Below are 24790 nucleotides of genomic sequence, written 5' to 3' on the forward strand. Positions count from 1 at the left end.
AATTTTGTGGCAAGTCATCAATTATTTTTTGATAGGTTTCAACTCACCCCAATATCCCCAATTGCCATCACTGACAAAAACAACGTGGATAATTGATGAAATTGATAAGACGGAAGGAGTAATAAGAAACGAGAAGTTAGAGTTAGAGTTAGAGCTAGAGCTAGAGTTAGAGTTAGAGCCAGAGCTAGAGTTAGAGTTATGGAGTTATGAAGACAAAGGTATTAGTCATAGAATCAAATTTTGGTCTCAACAAAAGAATACATTTTCAAAGATATGATTTCATGACAAAGTGGTTTTGAAACTAATGTCAAAGGGGGAGATTGTTGATCTCTAAGCCTATGTTGTTGATTAGTGACCAAACACTTAGTCATTTGCAAGTCATTTACTAGGCAAGATTACAAGGTCATCACTATGACCAAGTTATCTAGTAAAGGCCGAGTAGACAATACTTATACCAAGAAGAACAATGATTATTGAGCATTCAATAGAGACCAAAAAATATACAAGCTAAGGAATATAGTAAGAGTCATGAAACATAATGAAGATTGAGCATATTGAGAAGATATGAGAGCCGAGAAAATAAACTTATACAAGCCGAGTAACAACATAAATGACAAACGAAAAAAATTCAAAAATATATCAAAACAATTCCCATTCCCTTCATTTTCCCATCCTCTCCTTGAGTTCTTCATGATATCATCTCTTGGATAACTTTTAAGAGTGTATTTTTAAAGATTTTGATGGCGGTTCTGCTATTATTTTTGAAGAAGAGAAAAAAACATATTTAAAAAAAGGTAGGATCTAAAGGAGGAATGGCATAGGTTCAAATCCAACTCCATGCCCTATGTACAATCCAACAATAGGTGGGCAATAATTCTTCACTGTACGTGGGGGATCTAGAGCCAAATGTTACAGATGGTCAACTTTATGAGCTCTTTTAGTAGATTGCTCCTATTACCTTTGTTTGTGTTTACAAGGATGTCACTACCAAGACTTCTCTTAGTTACACCTATGTTAATTACGACTCTATTGAAAATGCTGACAAGGCTATAGAGGCACTGCATTTTACTCATATCAATGGAAAGACTATTCGAATAATGTATTCACATCGCGATCCTAGCATACACAAGAGTGGAGTGGCAAATATATTTATCAAGAACCTTGATAAAGCCATAAACAACAAGGCGTTGCATGACACTTTCTCAAATTTTGGACCTATTCTTTCTTGCAAGATTGTAACAAATGCATCATGGCAATCTAAAGGATATGGATTTGTGTAGTTTGAACAAGATGATGCAACATAGAATGCCATAGATAAACTGAATGGGATGCTTTTAAATGGCAAACAAGTATCTGTTGGACCATTTATGAGAAAGTAGGAATGTGGCATTTGTTGGACCATTTATGAGAAAGTAGGAATGCGATATCTGTTGGACCATTTATGAGAAAGTAGGAATGCGAGCAAGTAAATGGAAAAGTTAAGTTTAATAATGTTTTTGTAAAAAACCTATGAGAATCAACCACTGATGAGGATTTGAGGAGAAGCTTTGGAGAGTATGGATCAATTACAAGTGTGGTAGTTATGAGGGATTGAGAAGGAAAGTCAAGATGCTTTGGGTTTGTGAATTTTGAAAATGAAGATGATGCAACAAACACTATTGAATTTCTCAATGGTAAGAAAGTTGAAGACAAGGAGTGGTATGTCGGAAAAGCACAAAAGAAGTCTGAGAGAGAGTCTAAGGTGAAAGGGAAATATAGGGCCTTTGGATTTAATTCTAGGGTTATCAAATTTATTGGCCAGTTGGTGACTACTACCTCCTTGGTTGTGTTGGTTAATGGACCCCCCTTGGCCTTTTTAAAGCCCTTTAGAGGTCTCAAATGAGGGGATTTGATCTCCCCCATTCTCTTCATTATTTTGGCTGACTGTCTTGAAAGGATGATTTCTACTAATAGAATTTTGGGTGCTCTGAATAGTATTAAACCTTCTTTAGGCCTCCTAGTTTTCTCCCATCAACAATTTGTTGATGACACTATAATGGGTGAGAAAGCTACAATTGGTGAAGCCAGGGCGATGAAAAATATTTTGAGCTCTTACTCTAGGGGATCAAGGCAACTTATCAACTAGAACAAGAGTTTTGTATTCTTCATTAATACTCCATTTGTGCATCAGAGGAATATTGTTGCTATTATGGGCTATGATATAGGTTGTCTTCCTTCAAGCTATTTGGGCCTCCCCTTGGGTTTGAGGCTCCTAGATTCTTTTTGGAATAATATTTTAGATAGGTTTCACAAAAAAGTGGTTGGTTGGAAGTGGGTCACTCTTAGCCAACCTAGCAAGATTTAGTTGGCTAAAGGTACTCTCCAGAACCTTCCAACCTATGCTTTGAGTCTCTTTGGGATTCCTAGCAAGTTTATGGGTCACATGGAGAAGATCTAGAGGGACTTTCTTTGGTCAGGATAAGAAGGCAACAAGCATTTACACCTAGTGGCTTGGGAAAATGTGTGTCTCCCAAAATAGAATGGTGGTCTGGGGATAAGGAAACTACATCCTTTCAACAAAGTCCTCCAAGCTAAATAGATATGGAGAATCTTTTTAAGTAAAGGGGATTGGAGGGACATCATGGAAGACAAATATCTTTGTAGACCTTCAATCAAAAACTTGCTTTTTAGTGAATCAATTCCAAGAGGATCTAATCTTTGGAATGGATTTCTAAGTGCAAGAGATGTAACAAATAGTAGGGCAAAATGGTGTTTTGGGAATGCAGAGGAAATTCTTTTCTGGCCGGATAATTTGTTGATTCAAGGGCCTTTTATTACCATCCTTGAATTTGAGAGATGGGCATGCATTTGCATACAGAGGTTTGGGAAATTTGTATTAGATTATAGACAAGACTAGGTTTGGAGGGATCTATCTTCCATTTCAATGGACCTTGAACGCCTTGTGACTAATCTTCTCTCTATGGTTGTGAATGAGGATCAGGATAAGCTTGTTTGGGAGAATACTTTGAATGGAACCTATTCGGTGGCCTTCGGGTACCAAATTATTATGAAGCAAGATTTGAGACCAAAATGGGCTAAAGCCTAGTACCTTGATCTTACCCCAAAAATCAATATTTTTTTCTGGCTTTTACTCCAAAACATGATTTTGACTATTGACAAATTGTGCAAGGGGGGACATTCTATTCCTAGTTGGTGTGTCATTTGCAAAAACTAGGCTGAGATGGTGGACCATCTATTTATGCACTACTCCTGCTCTAGAGAGGTTTGGTCTCTATTTAGTCAAGCTTTTGGGATGAGTTGGTTTATTCCCAACTCGTCTATAGATTTCTTAAGGTAGTGGGAAAATTCTTGGAAGGGATCTGGGCTCCAAACTATAAGCAAATGGGCCTTGCCTCATTTTGGTTGGGGTATTTGGAAGGAACACAATAACAAGATTTTTAGGGATGTTAACCTAATAGCTAGAATTGTGTTTGAATAAATTCAAAATGCCCTTTTGGAAAACTATATGTTTATATAAGGAACTGACCCTTTTGTAGGTGATAATGAAAGAACTATTGATTATTAGACAAAAAGAAAGGAGTGTTTTTGGTCTTTACCCCTAGAAGTTTGGCACAAAGCCAACTTTTATGGTGCAACCAAAGTTAACCCAAGAGAGGCAGGATGTGGAGGTGTGATAAGAAATAGTCAAGGGTATGGGATTGCGACAATCACTTTTCCCCTAGTTTTTCAAACTAACCGTTATGTTGAGGCCAGTGCTACTCTTCAAACTACAAAATTGGCTAAAGATGTTGAGGTCAAATGCCTTTGGTTAGAGGGGGACTCTAATAACATTATTAAATGCCTAAGGGGAGAACAACATCCAACATGGAGTATAAAGAATATAATAGAGGAAACAAAAAATATTTTTCTTTCCTTTGAAAAGGTCTTTGTGTTACATGTGTACCATGAAGGTAACGTAGTTGTTGACTAGATGGTGAATGAGGTAGTAAGGAGGGACATGTCACAAAGATGGCCAAGTGGAGAGAATGCAAAAAGTATTATGGAACTAGAAAGGGTTTAGAGGAAAATGGGAAACATTAAGTGTAATTATGGTAGTTAATGATCCAGGGGATGAAAATTACTGAAAAGCAAAATGTCCCTAATGCTCCAAGAATCAACATCATTACAAGTGTTCACAATTTTGACTCCAACATAACTTGAACGATCCAAAATTGGAGTTCAAGTGCAAAAATTATGACTGGTCAAAATTTGGTCAAACTGGGACCAAAGGTCGTAAAAGGGTGAAAAAATAATCATCTCAAAAGTATTTGACAATGGATTCCAAATGAAAGAGCTCGTCAAAAGCTTTCCAATGGCGTTCGTTTCATCAAGAACAGAGATCGGATATAAAAGTTATGATGGTTTCAAATTCCAGTAAAAGTATGGATTTCGATGACATCACGAAATCATAAAGAGAGGGAAAACATTCAAATTTGAATTAAAATAGCTATTTAATTCGAATTAAAATAGCTATTTAATTAGAATTAAAGGAATGAGATAATGGGAGTTGAACTCCTAACCATTGGCCTCCTAAAATTAAAGCCAACCAATGGGCTATTTATGGCATATGTAATATTAAGGGAAGAGTTGTTATGTATTCATAACAAATCCGCCCAAGCTTATTTAATTAGGGGTATTTGTTGAAAAAAAACCCTTAATTTTGGTGTCAAATCATATCCAAATAATGGTAAAAGGGGTAAATTCGAAATATGTAACCAAAATGGGGGATTTTGTTAGTTAATTGTTTTAGCCTATTTTTGGCTAAATTTGATGTATAAAATGGGGGTAGTAGGCTTTGGAAAGGCATCCAGGTGATGAGAAGGAGATTATGATTTTGGAGACTTGATGATTATTCCTGCACATTGGAGAGTAATGTTGTAATTGTGCTTGAAGGGAAGATCTTGAACACTTGTAATTGATTTTGGAGCAAATCGGATTGGTCCCTCTATTGGAGCAGGACCCGGAGATGTAGTCCGACCCGCGGATGAACTCCGTTATCAATCGTGTTTTGCCTTATGTCTCTCTACTCTCTTTCTTTCAGTCATTACCTTTTTATGCTTTGTTCATTTCAGCATTTAAGTTGTGTTAATTTGCTAATTAATGCTTTGAAATTTTACTTTATGAAATAATGTTAAGCATTCCTCTGTAATAGTCCTAGATCCTAATCAGATCAAATTTGGTATCAGAGCTTTTGTTGGACTAGTATTGCAGATTTGAATGTTAACAAGATCCAGGATTGAGAAAGGCGAAGGAAAGCTTGAGGAATACAATCCTGAGATTGGAAAATGAAGGACTAAACCATCATCACAAATGGCAGACGAAGGTGGACAAGCTTCTCAAGATAAGAGTATTCAGAAGACTCTTCAGAATTTGCAAACAATGGTAGAGGTTTTGGTACGAGAAAGAGAAGAGAAGATGCAAAGACGTGCAGCTCGAAAGGACAAAGGGAAAAAGAAAGGAGCTGATCGTGATCCACCAAAGACACCTCCATCTTCTCCTTCTTCTCCCTCTTATCCTTCTTCTACCCATTCTGAGTCTTCTAATATTTTTAAGGGTGGACATAAGCCTCGAATCAAGTTGGATGTAAAATTTGACTTGCCAAAATATTGTGGGGAGTTAAATGGTGAGAAACTAGATGATTGGATTCAGCAAGTAGAAGTCTACTGTAGAGTTCAAAACCTTGTAGATGATGTTGACAGAATTTAGTTAGCCACTCTTCGTTTAGGTGGTGTAGCCCTAACTTGGTGGGAGAGTAGGTCTCGGGATGAAACTTCACAACATGGTAAGTTTAGTTTGTCTTGGTCAGAATTTGTTACTGCTTTAAAAAAGCAATTCTACCCCCTAGGCCATATGCAACAGTTAATGATGAACTGGCAACATTTTAGGCAAGGGAAAGGTCAGTCTGTCCAGGATTACACCCATGAATTTCACAAAAAGGCTATTTCATTAAATGTCCCATTGTATACCCAGGACACCTTACTCAAGTATATAGGTGGTCTTCATTCTTACTTAAGGCATTCTATTCTCGTCCTGAATCCTTGTAATTTGGATGAAGTATGTGTCCAGGCAACACATTTAGAATCAAGGGGTAAGGGTACTTTCATAGATAAGTCTGATAAAAAGCCATCTAAGTCTGAGGAAAAGTCCAAAGGAAAAGGAAAGGGTAAAAAGATAGCAACAGTAAAGAAAGAGGGTGAGAAACCCACATGCTCACATTGCAAGAAAGAAGGGCATGATGATTCTAAGTGCTGGAAGTTACATCCTGAAAAGAGGCCAAAGCGATATGGTGGAAACAAGGGTAAACAGAAAACTGTTGCTGTAATTCAACAAGATCTTGGATTTGACTCTGGAGATGAGACAAAGATTGTTGCTACCGGGATTCAAGGTAAAGGAAAAGGTATATCTCTTTCATCAGCTCCAAGTTCTTCTAGCATAAGTGCAAGTACAAGTAAAGAATCTTCTCCTAAGAATGATAAGCAAAGGAATGAATTATTTCACATTCGAGTTGTTATCAAGCATAATAAGGTTGATACATTATTCAATACGAGTTCCCAAGTTCATTTGATATCTGAGGAAGTTGTTAAAAAGCTTAACTTGACTACAACACCTCATCCAAAACCATACCCTCTTGGATGGGTTTGCAATGATGCACAGTTACAGGTAACTAAACAATGCAAGTTAAGATTTGCTATCACTGCAAACTTTGTAGATGAGGTAGAAGTTGATGTAGTCCCTTTAGATATATGTGGTCTCGTACTTGGGAGTCCCTATTTGTTTGATCATCAAGCTATCTTTTATAGGGGGGAAAATAAATATCATTTGTTTAAAGACAAGATTGAATACATTGTACGGGCACATAAGGTTAAGACTAATCTGGCACTAGTTAATGCTGGTCAGATGAAAAGGTTAGTCAACTCTAGTAAGAATTTTGTGTTCATGCTTGTAAAAGCCAAATAAGATGAAACATCTGAGGCATTTAAGGGATGTAATCCAAAACATAAGGCTGAAATAGTCAAAGTTGTTTCCGCTTACGATGACTTGTTTTAGGAACCAAAAGGATTGCCTCCTAAGAGAGAGATACAACATGAGATTCAGTTGCAGCAAGATGCACCACTTCCTAATATCAGCATGTACCGTTTATCAGTCTTGCAGAATGAAGAAATCAAAAAGCAAGTTCAGGAGCTCGTTGAGAAAGGAGTTATTCGTCCTAGTACTTCTCCTTGTGGTTCTCCTATTGTGTTGGTTCCAAAGAAAGATGGGACTTGGAGAATGTGTATTGACTACAGGGCTTTGAACAAGATAACGGTAAAGAACAGGTACCCTCTTCCTAGAATTGATGATTTACTTGATCAGTTGAAACATGCAATCTATTTCACTAAGCTAGACTTACGTAGTGGATATCATCAAATAAGAATTGCAGAAAGTGATCTTTGGAAAACTGCTTTTAAGACAAAACAGGGACTTTTTGAGTGGTTGGTCATGCCATTTGGGCTTTGTAATGCACCAGCTACATTTATGAGAGTCATGAATGATGCCTTCCATCCCTTTATAGATAATTTTGTCATAGTCTATTTAGATGATATTCTTGTATTCAGTAAGTCTTGGGATGATCATGTAATTCATGTAAAGAAAGTATTTGATATACTGAGAAAAGAAAAACTCTATGTAAAGATGTCAAAATGCGAATTTGCAAAGACATCTTTAGTGTACTTAGGCTATGTCGTAGGGAATGGTCAATTGAAAGTAGACCCTACAAAGGTCAAATGTATTGTAAAATGGCCTAAGCCAAGTACAGTTACTGAAGTCAGGAGTTTCTTAGGTGCAGTTCAATACTGGAGGAAGTTCATTGCAAACTTCTCTTACATTGCATCACCATTACATGCATTAACCAGTACTAAGGCAACTTTTCAGTGGGGAGGTCCGCAACAGAAGGTTTTCGACACTTTAAAAGAAAAGTTGAGCACTGCACCAGTTCTGGCTTTACCAGATTTACATCAACCATTTGAGATCGAGACAGATGCGAGTGGGTTTGCCATGGGAGCTGTACTCATGCAAGGAGGTAAACCAGCCTGCTACCACTCTGAAACTTTTTCAGGAGTAGTAAGTAACTATCCTACGTATGATAAAGAACTTTATGCTTTAGTTCAGAGTGTTAAAAAGTGGAAACATTACTTAATGGGAAAGGAAACTGTAATCCACACTTATCACCAACCACTACAATATTTGCACTCACAATCTAAGTTGCAACAAAGTAGGCACTTTAGGTGGATGGGTTTTCTACAACAGTTTCATTTGGTAATTAAGTATAAGAAGGGTTCCCATAACAAAGTAGCAGATATGCTGTCTAGACCTCCTATTCAGAATGCTTTGATAATCCTTCAAAATAGTTCTATGGTTCATGAAAGTTTTCAAGAACAATATGCTAATGATGAGAACTTTAAGGATATCTATGCAGCTTTAATCCAGGGTAAACATGTAGAAGAGAAAGATTACTATGTGCAGGATAATTTGTTGTACCACTTGGGAAAATTATGTATTCCTAGAAATGAACAAGCACATGTAATCCGTGAAGCACACACCTCATTGATTGCAGGACATTTCGGGGTAAGTAAGACATTAGCTCAATTGCAGAAATATTGTTATTGGCCTCGTATGCAGGAAACTATCACTAAGTATATAAAAGGATGTGTAATGTGTGCAACCAGCAAACCAAGTAATAGGAAATTGGGTTTGTACACACCACTACCTGTACCATCCCGTCCATGGGAAAGTGTGTCTATGGACTTTGTGGGAGGTTTACCTATGTCTAGGAAGGGTCATGATTATTTGTATGTAGTAGTTGATCGATTCAGCAAAATGTGTATTTTAATGCCTTGTAAAAAGCAAGTTACTGTTGAACTGACTGCTCATTTGTACTTTCAAAATGTATGGGTTCATTTTGGGTAACCCACTTCTATTGTATCAGATCGAGATTCTCGATTCTTAGGGGAATTTTGGTCATCTTTGTGGGGACTCATGGACACTAAGCTGAAGAAGAGTACAGCCTTCCATCCACAAACCGATGGACAGACAGAGGTAGTGAACAGGACAATTGTGCATCTACTTAGAGGCTACTGCAGCAAACATCCTAAGTTGTGGGATGAAAGTCTTCATTATGTGCAACATTCTTACAACCATGCGGCACACTCTTCTACAAAGAGGTCTCCTTTTGAGACTTGCTTTGGTTACTTGCCTAAGACACCAACGGATTTTGCTTTTGGGAAGAACGATGTTGTAGATGGATCCCATGATGCAGAAAAGGTTTTAAAGTTCATCCAGAAGGTCCAAGCAATCCATCAGGCAGTAGAAGCACAATTAGAGTAGAGCCAAGCAAAATACAAGGCTTGCCATGATAAGCATCGCATTGATCACCAATTCCAAGTTGGTGACAGAGTTTAGGAAAGAATGCAAGGTGAAGGAAGGAAGCTCAAAGCTATCAGGTATGGTCCTTTTGAGATCTTGGAAAAGATCGGTACTAATGCTTTTCGCCTTAATCTTCCTCCATACATGCAAATTTACTCAGTTGTCAATGTTGAGAATCTAAAGTTGTATGAGCCTCCAATGATCTTGGATGAAGACATCAGTGTTCAGGTTCCATCAGTTGATGACCTTTCACCAGAGTACATGTCAGAATTGCCACAAGATGTCATCCTTGACAGGAATGTCAGAACTTCACGAAGAGGACCAGTTGAATACCTCCGAGTGGGATTGAAGGGGATGCATCCAAGCAAGGCAAGATGGATGGAGATTGGTAAAGTGAGGGAACTATACCCTCACCTTCTTTCTGAGTAATCCAAACTTTCAGAGGTTCGAAAGCTCTTCAGTGGGGAGGCTTGATCCAGGGGATGAAAATTACTGAAAAGTAAAATGTCCCCAATGCTCCAAGAATCAACATCATTACAAGTGTTCACAATTTTGACTCCAACATAACTTGAACGATCAAAATTGGAGTTCAAGTGCAAAAATTATGACTGGTCAAAATTTGGTCAAACTAGGACCAAAGGTCGTAAAAGGGTGAAAAAATAATCATCTCAAAAGTATTTGACAATGGATTCCAAATGAAAGAGCTCGTCAAAAGCTTTCCAATGGCATTTGTTTCATCAAGAACGAAGATCAGATATAAAAGTTATGATGGTTTCAAATTCCAGTAAAAGTATGGATTTCGATGACATCAACATGACATCACGAAATCATAAAGAGAGGGAAAACATTCAAATTTGAATTAAAATAGCTATTTAATTCGAATTAAAGGAATGAGATAATGGGAGTTGAACTCCTAACCATTGGCCTCCTAAAATTAAGGCCAACCAATGGGCTATTTATGGCATATGTAATATTAAGGGAAGAGTTGTTATCTATTCATAACAAATCCGCCCAAGCTTATTTAATTAGGGGTATTTTTTGAAAACAAACCCTTAATTTTGGTGTCAAATCATATCCAAATAATGGTAAAAGGGGTAAATTTGAAATATGTAACCAAAATGGGGGATTTTGTTAGTTAATTGTTTTAGCCCATTTTTGGCTAAATTTGATGTATAAAATGGGGGTAGTAGGCTTTGGAAAGGCATCCAGGTGATGAGAAGGAGATTATGATTTTGGAGACTTGATGATTATTCCTGCACATTGGAGAGTAATGCTGTAATTGTGCTTGAAGGGAAGATCTTGAACACTTGTAATTGATTTTGGAGCAAATCGGATTGGTCCCTCTATTGGAGCAGGACCCGGAGATGTAGTCTGACCCGCGGATGAACTCTGTTATCAATCGTGTTTTGCCTTATGTCTCTCTACTCTCTTTCTTTCAGTCATTACCTTTTTATGCTTTGTTCATTTCAGCATTTAAGTTGTGTTAATTTGCTAATTAACGCTTTGAAATTTTACTTTATGAAATAATGTTAAGCATTCCTCTGTAATAGTCCTAGATCCTAATCAGATCAGTTAATGTTGTTAATATGATGTATAAAGTACTGAGAGGTTGGAACGAGCCAATCCAGAGGCTTCATAATTGGGGGGTTTATTGGTACATTTTGTGGGCCATCTTAAGGGTTGATGGTAATTACTATATATTTTTCTTTTTTGGGGTTAGAGTCAAGTATAGGTTTGGGGAGAAAAACCAGGTCTTGGCTCAAGGAGACTGGAAAGTACAGTCTCTGTTATTCTATTTGCAACAACATGGTGGAAGAGAGGCATAGAAGGGAGCTAGAGGGGGAATTTGAGAAGTGGAAGAGGCATTCAAATGTGTGGGAGAAATTGATAGAAGGAGGTATCTTGTCCTTCATTGAAAAAATTCACGGCTGGGACCTGAAGATTATTGACCTAATGGTGAAGACATGGAGAGAGGGGAAGGAGAAGATAGATGGAGTGGACTTTCAAATCAATGAAGGGGTTATTGCCAAGGTGATAAACTCCCCTAACTAGGGCATTAAATTCTATAGGGAGAAGAAAATTTTCCTGAATGTAGTGAAGGATTTTGCTAGGGATTTGAAAGAAATGAAGGATCTTGTGAAGACAGATGTCTATTATGAGCTTGCATCTATTAAGAAGCTATGGAGGTTTTTCATAAGGGAAATTATCTCCTATATTATGCTTGACACTAGGTTTGATAGGATTTGAACCCACCATTTCATTATTCTTAATCATTTCAGGTACGATACTAAGATTTCCATTCCATACTATTTATTTTTATCTGCTAATAAGAGTATAATGGACTATAAGAAGAAATTCTACTCTAACCCTGCCTTCCATGAGGATTTCTTATTACTCTTATATGAGAATTTTAAAGCTCAAACTCACGGAAGGGTTGTTGCCCAGAAGGTGGTTTCTGCTAAGGAAACAAAGAGCTCCTACCTCCCATCAAACATAGAGGATGGTGTAGGTATGCACTCGGAAGAAGAAGAAGAGGAGGTGGTGAAAGTCATGAAGTATATGGGTAAGAAGAACAAAAAGAAGCTAGGGAGAGGTTCAGAGAAATGATAAAGTAGGAGGAGGAATCAAAGGATGAGTATAATGATGAGGAAGAGCGGATGGACACAGATAGGAAAGGAAATGTGAGAGAGGAAGGACCTAGTAAGGCACAGGCAAGTAGGATGGTGGCAAGATCGGTCAAAAAGGAAAAGAGGAGGGGAGAATGAAGATGATAGGGCTCATGGAAAAGGTAAGGAGAGTATTTTTGCAGCTCAAGAAGAGAGGAAGGAGGAAGAGGGCTTCATAAAAACTATGGTTTCTCTAGACAAAAAGGAAAGAAAATCTGTATGGAGGAATTTCCATGATAGTACAATGAAGATGGGGTTTTCAAAGAACATATTAACCTAGAGGTGCTCGAGGGAAGGGATAGAAAAATTCAGTTGGAAGAGCTTATTGATCCAAGCCTAGTGATTCTTAGCAACAATGCATGGGAAATGGGTATGAGCCTCTTGAACAATGCCAAAAATAACCTCATGGACAATTTTCTCTCCATAAAATGGATATTTCATGAAATTGAGGAAATAAAGTTCAAGTTGCAAGGATAGGAAAGGTCTAAAGGGGTGGATGATAATGTCAAAATTGGTAAATTGGAGGCTAGGGTTTTAGAGATTGAAAAAAGGGTGGAAAGGGTGGAGACTACGCTTCATAGCTCGGCTAATTAGAGCCTTAACATAATTAAAGGTCTAAATGATAACATCATTCAGTTGCATAGGATGATGGAGGAAAATATAAAGGGTGAGGAGGATAAGAAAATTGAGGGAACCAGGGTGACTAAGGAGGAGGTGTCTTTGCAGGAGGAGAGCCTAAGCACAAAAAGCAGAGTGGAAAAGAGAAAAAGGGAAGAGTTAGCTTCTCAGGATAATAGTCACTCGAAGATTGACAAAGCTAAGGCCAAGGAAGATATAGAGTTAAAGAAATAGGAGCTAGCTAAAGATCTTATCCCTTGATCACACTTCTTGGTTTTTGCTTGTTCCCTTGCTTTTGGCCTTTTGGATTTTGTTTTAGTTTGTTGGCCAGGTTAGGCTGCTTGTTTTATCTATTGCTTAGTAGCTATGCTCGAACTGTTAGTTTTTTTTATGTCGTTAACTAGTGGGTTTTAGGAACCCTTGTAAAAAACATATTTTAATTAATCAAAAACATACATGATCAAGCATCAGAACATTCATGTGTCGAGTAATTCAATTTTGATATATGAGTTTTTAATGGCACAAACTCATATGCAAATCATTTTTGGCCAATATTCCTATAATATGTGTTATCTCTATAGCCAAATCATATTTTGATTATGCATCATTAACAAAAAGGTAATGATCCCTAGGCATACAATTCAACCAATCAGAAAAAGGGATGTAAATAACAAAAGACGATGAAGTTTAAACTGTTGATCATGATCTAGCAAATTCACAAGAAGATTATTTAAGGAGGATTCTAACCCTATAATTAATATGAGTATGAAAGAGAGAGAAGATGGAATGCGATTAAGATACACACCTATGAAGAAGTTAAAAGAGACAGATCCAACAGAGAGCAATTAGAGCAGTGAAGGACTGAACAGATTTATCAGATTAGGAGAATTAGATTAGAGTTAAAGGAAAGAGGAGACCTAAGATTAGCTTGAAGAGCATACCAAGGGTCAGGTACTAAATCAATTATTTTGTAATTGAGATAGGGCAAATATCTTAACAAAGTGGTCCTAACAGGCCTACGCAAATCTCCTAACAGAGTCCTTAATTATGAGTGTAAAATCATTTAATAAGGAGAGAACTAATAGTCTCTTAAGTCTTTAATAGGATAGATCTTTCACCAAGTAGATCATATCTTATTGTCAAACATTGTAACCTTAATAGGCTAACTTTATTGTTGCAACAATGAAGATTTGTGGGTTTCATCCCCACCCTAGTTTTACCTTCATCTTGAAGTGTTTTTGGGTAACCAAATCATTGTGTTATGTGTTGAACTATTATGAGTGTTATATATTGCATTTATGTTTCAGTATTACAACTTTATTGGTAAGATCTATGAAATGATTTGGATATGAAATAAAAATATTATTTTTATGATAAAATTTTAAGATCCTAATTCACCCCTCTCTTAGTATCTTGTTTCCCATATACATATTTGAACATATTTTATGTTTTTTTTTTATGATATGCTTATAGTTGGGTCTAACATGAATCACATTAAAGGATTGAAACCACAGTTAGCACATTCATTTGATGTGAAGGATTTAGGGGCAACAAAACAAATCCTTGGTATGAAAATTTGGAGAAATGGGAAGAATGAAAAATTGACATTATCTTAAACTAATTATAATAAGAAGGTGTTGCAACATTTCTCTATGGAGAATACCAAATTTGTTAGGACACCTTTGGCCAGTCACTTGAAATTGACTAAGGAGACATGTCTGAAGACAAAAGAAGAGGAGGATAAGATGTCCAAGGCACCTTATGCATCAGTTGTAGGGACCTTAATGTATGTCATGGTATGTATTAGACTGTACATTGTACATGTAGTGGAAGTTGTTAACATGCATACAAGTCATCTTGGGATTGAGTATTAGAATGTTGTCAAATGGGTTCTCAAATATTTGAGAGGAACATCCAGTAAATATTTACATTTTGGGGGCTCTGCTACTGATTTACTAGGCTATGTTGACTTAGATTTGGTTGAGGATCTTGATACTAGGCAGAGTACAATAGGTTATATATTTACTATTGATGAGACAACAGTGAGTTGGATTTCTTGGTCATAAAAGATGAATGCTTTATCCACTACAGAGGTAGAGGATGTTGCTACTACAAAGGTAACCAAGGAGATATAACTCTTCATGTAAGATTTGAGACATCCACAAAGGAATAATTATTTGTATATAGTCAGAGTTTCATTCATCTTAAAGATGATTACTTTATCCACTACAGATTATATATTTACTATTGGTGAGACAACAGTGAGTTGGATTTCTTGGTCATAAAATATGAATGCTTTATCCACTAGAGAGGTAGAGTATGTTGCTACTACAAAGGCAACCAAGGAGATATAACTCTTCATATAAGAATTGAGACATCCACGAAGGAATAATAATTTGTATACAGTTAGAGTGTCATTCATCTTGCCAATAATTATGCTCTACATTCAAAGACAAAACACATATAGTTGTGGTATCATTTCATTTGGTCAGTTTTGGATGATAGATAGTTAAAGTTGGACAAGATACATAGAAAGGATAACCCAACAAATATGTTTACAATGGTAGTGACAAGAGAGAAGTTGAACTCCTATTTAGCTTCGGTTGGTCTTCTAGACTAAATAGAATAATGAAATAGTTGAGTCCATGGTGGTTTGATCCAGTGGGAGCCTCACATGGTAGCAATATTGTTGTAAGGTCAATATCCAAGTGGGAGGTGGTTTAGTGTGGAGCCTGATTAGTCCCCATGTGGGAGATTGTTGATATGTGGTGACCGATCAAGGAAGTACTATACACTTTTCATAAATTCTTTAGGGTTTGGGGCATTGACCTATTTTGTTTTGGTTGACTTATTAAGGATTTTTTAGTTGACTCATCAACAATTTCCCAAGGTTGACTCATCAATGGTTTTTTGAAAGTTAACATGTCAAAATTATCTAGCACTAATTTTGTAAGTGACAAAAGGCTTGTATAAAATGGCTTACGGTTAGGGATTTCATTATGTATGATGTGATAATAGCATCTTGGGGAGATATTGACCTGTAGGGGATTACACCTTATAATTAGGTTGTAATCACTAGATAATAAAAATATTTGACTCGTTGTTTGATGGACATAGCCCAGGGATTGGGTGAACCACGTTAAATCTTTGTGTCTTGAGTTCTCTTCTATATGCATTATTATTTTTTGACATTGGATATATTTGCATGTAATTATTATTTATGTCCCATTAATCCCAACACCATGCTCAATTGTCATTCTATATCCACCACTCCTTTATTGTAGAATATGTAAGCTCTTTCTTCGAACCATATTTCCTTGAGTATATTCCACCTACTAGTTTCACACCTAAGATGATGTTATCATGTCCTAAGTTGTGCAAATGAAAACCTCGTTTTTCATTTAATAGTTGTCCCTATTTATACTTTTTAACCATTATCCTTAGCTAGTTTAAGCTCGTTGATGTAGTGTGCTTTTTTCTGTTCAATCCATGTGAGAGTTCTAGATTTTCCTATCATGTGACTTTTTATCTTCTCATTGGAGTTAGGTCACTCCAACGAATTGATGTCCCACTTATATAGATAATAATAGTTATTTGGTTCATCCAAGTTTCCTTCCTACAATATGATACCTCCTACACCACTACGTTGGGCCAATAATGGCCATCCATGTTTTTAGACTTTTGCAAACAACTTCCTAATTGGGTTATCATCAATTCCATCAACAAAAAGGTTCCTTCTTTGTGAAAAAGAATTTCATATGGGATCATGGTTTTAATTTTGACATTCCTTGTGATAGATTTTTATGTTTTTTTTCCCCCTATAAATCTCTAATTTTATTTTCACATTCTTCTTCTCATAACTTCATATCTATTTGAAGGACAAGTAGTTTGGCCAACAAACAAAAAGGGTTTTTTTTTATTTCTAAAGTTCATCTTCTTTGAACCTATTTTGAATAAACTATGAGGCTTTTAACACTTTCTATATCTTTTTTGTTCTTTAAGTCTCCCAACTAAGCTTATAGTAGAAGTCAACCCCAAAATATTTGTATTTTTTCATTACTTCTCATGGGTTCCCTTAGAAAAGAAAGGTCATCTTTTTCTTTTCTATTTAATGATAAAATCATGTCTTGTTGTTCACTTGCATCCCCACCTCATGACGTTTTTTTTCATAAGGCCTTTAAATATTCTTTCAACACATGAGCTATTTTAAAAATCAATGTAATATATTTAGCACATTAAACTAGCTTCACCACATATCTTGCCAACTAGATACCTTCCTTATTTATTTTACTTAACCAACCTTCCAAGTCATCAATCTATAGACCAAATAAAGTTGGGGATATAAGGATTCCCTACTTAGCATTGATGTTGCTACCAAAACTAAGACATTCCTTTTCTTTTGTTGATATTAGTTCTAACATTTTCACATATTCTAAGCATAATTTCTTTTTGCACATCTAGCACACTTTACTCTTCCATTATGTTCATAATTTGCCTCTAGATACTATTTCAAAGGTGTTCATTGACTATATTGATGAGACTAGAATATGGTCTATTTTGTCATTCCATTTTTAGTTTATTTTGCAAACTTTCTAAAGACTTTGATGTTCAAGAACATGATGTTTATGATGATTTCAGACAAATGTCTGCATAATTACTTTTCAGGATCAAAGTGAATATGCTATGAAAAGATATGTCATTTAATTACAAAATAGTGAGAATGATGCTTTTTCTTCCTTAGCTAGGTTGGGTAGTTCTCCTGTAGCAATGTGACATAGGGTAAACTAATTTAGACAACATGTTTTGAATAAGTCTTGATGTATGTTATTGTTTTGGAGGTCCTAATATTTTGCATATATAGAAGCAAAGTCAACTCAACCAAGCAGGAGTCAAAGTGGTTGCTCGCATTAATAGACCAGCCTTGAGCGGAGGAAATTTAGGGGTCGTGAGCTCCTAAATTACTATTTTATTTGGCACCAAAATTAATGCACCTATTATAATAATCAATGCCTTCATTTGTTTTGGTAGTTGATGAGTCTTGAATCTAGGAATTTTGTTCCTAGTTTGTGTTTTAAATAATTGGAAGTATGTGTTCCAAAGGTGCTAGGTTTTAGTCAGTCATTTTTCAATAGAAAGAAGAAGTTGTTGACTTTTTAAGTACTGAGTATAATCTTGTTGATCAGTAGTATGTATGTTTTATTGTTATGAATAAAAATATCATTTTAGGTTTTCATCTCTGAGTTATTTTACTTCACTTCTCTATGGGGGCCCACATAGGGAGTGAACTAATTAGTTAACATAGGATTTATATTTAGTTTGTTGAACTAATTCTCAGCTATATTTTCATGCTTTATTAAAATAGATTTGGTTCTCATCTCTAGCATAAATTTTCTATAGTTTAAGCACTTGAATTTCCGTAGAGTAGTTCTTAAGTTGAGATAAGTTTGAAGCATGCATTTTGCAAACACCATTTCAAGTTTACATCCATGGTTGATAATTTAAATGAAAGAACCACTTGAGATGTCCAATCTTGGTTTAAGCAGCCCATTGCTGTAGGATTTTGATCTCTTTCTTTGGGCAAGCATTTTTGGCACCGTTGTTGGGGATGGTGTTAATTCAAACTAGTCTTTCTAGTTGTATTTCTATTCCTTGTAGAATAGAGTTTAGTTGTAAAGAAGCATGTTATGCCTAGAATAAGAGACCACTTAGGGAGATTCCTTCCTCATGATAATCAAGAAGAACCATTCAATGATTTTCAACTTGAACTAGATGGACCCCAAGGAGAGAACAACGAAGACAAACTCTTTGAAAATCTATTTGCTAACATTGACGTTGAATCAGAAGAATCACTCCACTTGAATGCACTTTTTGATGAGCCTAAATATCAAGATAATCCACTAGCCATTGTTATCTATCAAGCACCACCTCTTCCTCTAGGAATGGTTGTGCCTACCTTTCCTTTTTCTATCCCACCTCAAAAAGGGAACCAAAATTTGAAGAACATACCTATTGCTGCACTTCCAAAATTCTTTGGCCTTATTACATAAGACCCTAAAACCTTTCTCTTTGAATTTGACATTCTCTATAGGAGCCATGACTACACAATCAATGCCCATAAGTTGAAATTGTTTCCCTCTACTCTGAAGGAGGTTGCTCTTGGATGGTTCATGAGGTTGGGTGCAAATGCTATAGCAAATTGGACTGAAATGAATAATTTGTTTCTTCAAAAATATAAAGAATATTACAGAGGTCAAGATATGAGGGGCGGTGACATTTTTAAAATGTCACAAAAGGAGGTTGAAACCTTGGAAGACTATGTTTCCAAATTCTTGCTTAATGTGCAGTGAATATATACAACATAACCTAAATGACGAATCTAAAAAGCATCTTTTACTGAGAGGTGTGCAAGAAGAAAGCATGGAAGCCCTAGACCTAATGACTAGAGGAGATGTTACATAAAACACTTGGAATGACATCAAGGAGATATGTTAGAACTATTCAAGGGCTACTATGAAGAAAGGTAGAGGACTAAGGAGCCTACCACATAAGACCAATGGTGGGTCAAGAGTATCAGAGATGGAGCTATCTAATCTATTGTCTGACTTCGAGCATGATATCATTAATGATGTCACTACTCAATTGGATACCATGCAAGCCCAAAGGAAAAAGGATGAAGCTAATGCTATGCTAACTAAATTTTGCTCTCGCTATAGAGAAAGGAAGAAGAATTGCATGTGCAAGACCATTGCAATAGTGAATGCACAACCAGTGCCCACTGAGTTCAAAGCAATTGATGAGGATACAAGAGAAGTGATTTATGTTGCTCAAAGATGACCATGGGCTTAGAGACAAGGTATGCCTCAAGACCCTCTAAATAATTTTGGTTATAATAGTAATCAGTGGCAAGGCAATATTCCCCCAAATTCTACCCCTCAAGGACATAATTGGAACTATAATTGGCCCAACCAGCAACCTCAGTATAATCAAGCCTACCATCAACCACCTTAGTATCCCCAGTAGAATTCTCAATGGCTTCAATAAAATAACTAGTATCCTCAGTGGGGCCTTAATCAACAACCTTTGTATTAAGGGAATTGGCAGCAACCACCTTAGTGGGGGCCTAGCCAATCACCTCAGCAGCAAGCCTTAATGCCTCCACCTTAGCAGTAATCCCTAATGCCTTCACCTCCTACTACCAATGCTAGCCCACAGAAGCAACCATAACTTCTTGCTCAGCCAACACCAAATCCCAACAATAAGTAGCAGGCTTATTCTTTGCAGATCAATGATATTCATCTTAGGTCTGGAACCAAGTTGCTTGCACCTAAAGGACCTATAATAACTGAGATTGTTGATACTAAAAATGTTCCAGCAAGTCAACTAGTTGATGTTCCAATTTCCTCATCTATACAAGCACCTATTCCTCCATTTCCACAAAGGTTTTTTTCTATAGCTCCATCTAAACCAAATCCTGTAGCAACTGATCTCCTAGACCAACTTAAGCAAATGACTATATAGATTTCCTTATTGGATGCACTTAAGGAGATTCCCCTTTACAATAAAACTTTAAAGGAAGCATGTGTCAAGCAGTTTGCTAGAAAGAAAAAGGATCCTCTACTATCCATGTGTTGGGACAACTTTCTGATTTAATGTTGAGCAAAACCCTAATGCCTAAATATTATGATCTAGGAAGTCCTATTGTTACCATACATATAAATTACATCCAAATTTAGAATGTTTTGATTGATTTAGGAGCATCAATTAATGTCATGACCAGAGAAGTCTTGTTAAGACTTAGTATTATTGGATTAAGGGATACGCCTAAAATACTTTAGTTAGCAAACAATTCAACTATCAAACCTAATGGTATGATAGAAGATACCATTGTAACCTTTGATTCCTTAGATTTTCCTTCAGACTTTATTGTGTTGTCACTGAGAAGTACCCTTGGAGGATATCCATTAATCTTAGGAAGACCATGGTTGACCACTGCAGATGCATGCATTGCATGTCGATCAAGAAAAATGACAATATCAGATGGTACCAACACTAAAAAGTTAACTTTGTACTCTCTTGCACAACCTCAATTAGATCTTGGCCAAGTTTCTTGGCTAGACCTTGGTGATGATCCCCCAAAAGTTAATTTTGTTCAACAGCTCATAATGCTAAAAAGAAACCCACTTTTTGTATCCTAGGAAAAAGATGATATACAGGTAGCAATCCTTACTAATCAGTATGATTCTAAGGAGTCTACTTCTAAAAATCCTATTGGCTCCTTGCAAACTGTATTGCCTAAATGTGATGCACCTCAATATTTTGTAGCACCTAATTACCTCCATACATTATTACCCCATGAAATTAAATCTCCACCAATAGCAGAGATGTTAATGATGGACAAGGTAAAGAAAGAAGAGATTGTTGCAGGAAAAGAGCTAAATATCAATAATGAACTTACTGCATCTCAGATGACAAGTATCATTAAACTATTGCAAGATAGTCAACAAGCCATTGCATGGGACTATACTGACATGAAGGGTTTAGATCCTAGTCTTTGTACACATAGGATATTTATCAACTCAGAATGTAAGCCAGTGAGACAACCCTAAAGGAGGGTAAACCCAACATTAAAAGATATAGTCAAAGTAGAGTTACAAAAACTTCTTCATGTTGGATTTATTTATCCTATTTTTGATAGCCAGTGGGTGTCACCTTTAGTTATTGTTCCAAAAAAGGGGGGAAATGGAGAGTATGTGTAGACTACAGGAAGATTAATAAAGCCACTAAAAATGATCACTTCCCTTGGACATTCATTGATCAAGTACTAGATAACTTAGCAGGAAAAAGATATTTCTCATTTCTAGATGGTTTCAGTGGCTATAATCAAATCTAGATCTCTCCTGAAGATCAGGATAAGACAATGTTCACTTGTCCATGGGGAACATTTTCTTACTTTGCCTAACCATTTGGATTATGTAATGCACTTGCAACCTTTCAGCAAGCGGTACTTAGCATATTTTTTGACATAGTTGTTGATTGTGTTGAGATCTATATGGATGATTTCACCACTTATGGTGACACATTTCAACAAGCTCATGCCAACTTGGAGAAGGTATTAAAAAGGTGCCAATAATACAACCTTTCTCTTAATAGTGAGAAGTGTTATTTCATGATGGAAGAAGGAGTTGTTCTTGGGCACTACCTTTCCTCTTTTGGAATTCAAGTGGATCCTACAAAGATTGTTGTCATTACTAATTTACCAATGCCAACCAAGCAAACATATGTTAGAAGCTTTCTTGGACATGCCAGATACTATAAGAGATTCATCAAAGATTTCAATAAGCTTGTTGCTCCTTTTTATAACCTACTTAAGAAGCAAGCTGAATTTGAGTGGACAAAAGATTACAAAGCAACATTCCAACAATTGAAGGATGTTTTGACAACAACACCTATTCTTAGAGGACCTAATTGGAAGCTACGCTTCCACATTTATACTGATGCATCTAACACTGCTTTAGGGGCAATTCTCAGACAAAAAGAAGGTACTGTTGAGCATGCCATTTATTATATTAGTAAGAATTTGTAGGGTGCTGAGATGAATTATACTGCCACTGAAAAAGAATTGCTTGTTGTTGTGTATGCACTTAATAAATGTTGGCATTATATCACAAGCTATGAGGTTTTTGTCTACATTGACCACTCTCCTATAAAATACTTGATGAATAAACCTATTATCTTTGGTAGATTAACATGTTGGCTACTCCTCATGCAAGAGTTTAATGTAAAGATAATAGATAAACTAGGCCAAGCCAATTTAGTAGCAGATTTTCTGTAATGACTTCAAGTACCTAATGATCCTATAGCCAAAGATGACAACTTTCCTGATGAGCATCTATTTTCAATAGAAAGTTATAACCCATGGTTCACAGATATAGCAAATTACCTTGCTACAGGAATAACACCACCACACTTTTCACCCAAGCAACACCGTCTCTTGGTGGAAAAGAGTTTCAATTTCTCATGGATAGCCAGATTGATGTTCTACATTGGACCAAATTATGTAACTCACCGATGCGTAAGGGAAGATGAAACTTATGATATCCTATGGGCATGCCATGATGAACCATGTGGGGGTCATTTTATAGAAAAAAGAACAACCTACAAGATTTTAACAACTAGATACTACTGACCTACTTTCCACAAAGATGCAAAAAAGTATACAAGGTGATGTGATCAATGCTAATGCATAGGAAGACCCACTAAAACTGATAAAATGCCCCTGCAGCCACAGGTGGTAGTCACACCTTTTGACAAATGGGTATTGATTTTGTTGGTCCAATAGAGCCCTCTTCTCATGGCAAATCACAAATCTTAGTATGTATTAATTATGCAACTAAGTTGGTTGAAGCACAAGCTATGACACATGCACGAGATCACAAAGTAGCTGATTTTCTATATGAATGCATATTCACCAAATTTGGAGTACTTAGGGAAATTATCACGGATCAAGGAGCTCAATTCACATCAAACTTGATTGCAGAACTCATGAAGAAGTACATGATCCATCATGGTACATCTTCCCCATACCATCCTCAAGCTAATGGTCAGACAAAAATCACAAACAAAGAGATATAAGCAATCCTCACTAAAATAATTGCTATTCACAAACAAGACTAGGTTACCAGGCTTCTTGAAGCAAATTGGGCTTACAAGACTACATGGAAGAGCACCACTAGATTTACCCCATTTGAATTACTTTATGGTAAATCTGTTTCCATGCCTATAGAATTTGAACACAAGACTCTAAAAACTACTTTAGAGCTAGATGTTGATCTTTAAAAGGCTCAAGAAGACAAGTTATTGTAGTTGAGTGCCCTTAATAAATATTGTAAATCTACCCTATACAATACAAAGATAATCCAATAGTAGCGAAAGAAATGGCATGATAAGTTCATCCATGACAAGAAGTTTTCTGTTGGAGACTAGGCCCTCCTATATGATTCTTATTATCAGCAAAATCTGGGAAAATTCCAAACCCATTGGCTTGGACCATACGAAATCATTTCTGTGTTTGAGAATGGTGCAATGCAACTCTCTACCATTGATCCTGTTCACTTCAAGCTCCTTATTAATGGACACTTCTTAAAACTCTACCATAAGTTGTCTAGTCATGAAGAGTTCCTACAACAATTCTAGTCATCTACTAATCCTACAATTTCTGTAGCAACTGCAGGTGAGTTTCCTGCTCATTTGTCGTCCTCTCTCTAAAAGCATTTCACTCATCATAATAAACTACTTTCTTTGTGAAAGTATTTTCTCCGTAATAATTCCACCTCACTCCACTTTTTCTTGTCTTCCACCTCACCTCACCCTTCAACTTGTATGATAGTATCAAATGACAACATGACTTAACAGGTCCATATGCATACTCAAGTTTAAACTTTTTCTTAATGTGTTGTTCTATTTTTAGTTACCTTTGTCACTAGCAATTACAGGAGCTATTACCTAATTTAGTTGGGGGGAGGGGTGTGTGTGTGTGTATATATATATATATATATATATATATATATATATATATATATATATATATATATATATATATATATATATATATATATATATATATATATATATATATATATATATATATATATATATATATATATATATATATATATATATGTTATAACTAAATGTCAATTAAATGTCTATGCTATTCTTTATGTGTTGCCACATATTGTGTCCTTTCCATAAATCTTGATAAGAGAATAATATGTGACAATCACCTTTATGTTGCACACTTTTTGCAAGTTGGTAAGTAAGAGTTCCAGCGAAGGTAATTAATGTAGAATTAAGTGATCTTAAATGCTAAAAACAACAGTTGCTTAAAACAAGTACTATCACTTGTCTTCTCATTTGTTGCTAGTTTTTCCATTTTCAAAATTACTTCTATAATCACTCCAGAGTAACAATGGGGGGTGGTTGGTTAAGAAGAGAACCAACTGACCATACGAAATTATTGGGAGACCCAGTTTGCCTACCAATATTTCAAGCTAGGGGTTGGACAA

General features: G+C 36.2%; 1 pseudogene; it reads left to right on the top strand.

The window, feature by feature from the left end:
* The first annotated feature begins 1097 nt into the window (after positions 1-1097).
* The window catches only part of LOC149567333 (polyadenylate-binding protein 2 pseudogene), a 31639-nt pseudogene continuing 7946 nt past the window's right edge, over positions 1098-24790 (top strand).

Source organism: Cupressus sempervirens, chromosome 3 (assembly GCF_028749045.1).
Source record: "Cupressus sempervirens isolate cs-2001-9-10 chromosome 3, ASM2874904v1, whole genome shotgun sequence".
Lineage (NCBI taxonomy): Eukaryota > Viridiplantae > Streptophyta > Pinopsida > Cupressales > Cupressaceae > Cupressus > Cupressus sempervirens.